The following is a 1,432-nucleotide window of genomic DNA, read 5'->3' on the forward strand; positions in this document are numbered from 1 at the left end:
AGTAGACCTCACTCGATCTAGTTAGGAAGCTATGACGTCGGGATGTGGAAATTTTCTGCAGATACTCGACGAAATAGCGCCTACTCGATCGAGTACCCTAGACACTCGATCGAGTAGGTTACTGTACAGTGATTCTGCGGGTTTCTTAAAACCCTTATTTCTTCATACTCTCCTCATTCCTTCTTCTTAATTTCGAAACCTAAGCTCTTAAAACCCTATAAAGCTCTCATAACTTTGTAGTGTGGTGACGGATTTGGGTTGTTTCTTCTTATTTGTTTGCATTCTTTTACTTTCCTACTTAATCAAGGTATGAATTTCTTCCCTATTTACATGTTTTATCACTTGGAACTTGTTAGAATGGTAGGATTGACTGAAATTTCGATTCATATGGTCAAATTATTGCTTTTAATTGTTGTAATATGATTCACATGCTTCCCTTCCATGAATGTTGGTGATTAATTGCTGTAAAATAGGCTAGAAATTGCCGATTTGGGGGCCGAAATTTTCTAGGGTTACAAAATCAAAATTTTGTTTGATTGTTTTCTACATGTTGGATGATGAAATTGAGTACTACATGTTCTATATACCTTGTTGAAAGTTGGATTTTGGTGATTTTCACTCTAAAAGTTGCCTTAAAACTCCGTCTTAAAAGTGTCCAAATTGAAATTCGTTTTCAATATCTGAAATTTGGTGTTGAATATGATTGTTTAATCAAGGGTTAAACTTCAATATGATAAGGGTGATGTTAATTGATGGTGAATATGTCCAAATAGTTACAGCTGTAGAAACCGTCTGACAAGTCTAACTGAGTTGTTTTGTCTCTAATATTGAAGGTTGATGATGATATGTTCTAAATTACTTTTCTATGAGCATGTACAAATATCTCACATGTTATTAAAGCATATGTATAGAATAGTATTTGAATCATGCTAGGATGTTAGAATTGGTTGAGTAAACCATGTATATCATGCTAAACTTTTCACAACTATTGGATATGAGTTGCTATAAACTGAATTATATATATCAAATTGGGAACTCGTTGGTGACGTGTGTACCTAGCTTCGCATTCAAAGTTCAATTGTATGAATTATGTGCTTTACATGTCTATACAAGTTTGGTTTAAGTTATATGCTGAAACAGATGTCGAGACTGAACATAGGGACCCGACAAAGCAAAAGGGGGAGGGCTTCACAGCCTGAGACTGGGGAAGGGAGTGGACCCGTGGTCCCCGCGGTGCCGGAGTACCCTTCGGTAGTGTTTTTAGATTTTAAACAGAGAGAGCGTTTTGTGGTTTTGCAAAAACGCAAAATGAGGCCAACTCGGTGTGTGGATACCACACTTCTGACTGATTTGGGAATAGAGACGGATGTCCGTCACATATTTAAGACCTTGGGCTTTACGGGGTTGTACCGGCTGAGGAAACATTCCTACC

The sequence above is a fragment of the Silene latifolia genome, chromosome 9 (genome assembly GCF_048544455.1).
Source record: "Silene latifolia isolate original U9 population chromosome 9, ASM4854445v1, whole genome shotgun sequence".
NCBI classification, from domain to species: domain Eukaryota; kingdom Viridiplantae; phylum Streptophyta; class Magnoliopsida; order Caryophyllales; family Caryophyllaceae; genus Silene; species Silene latifolia.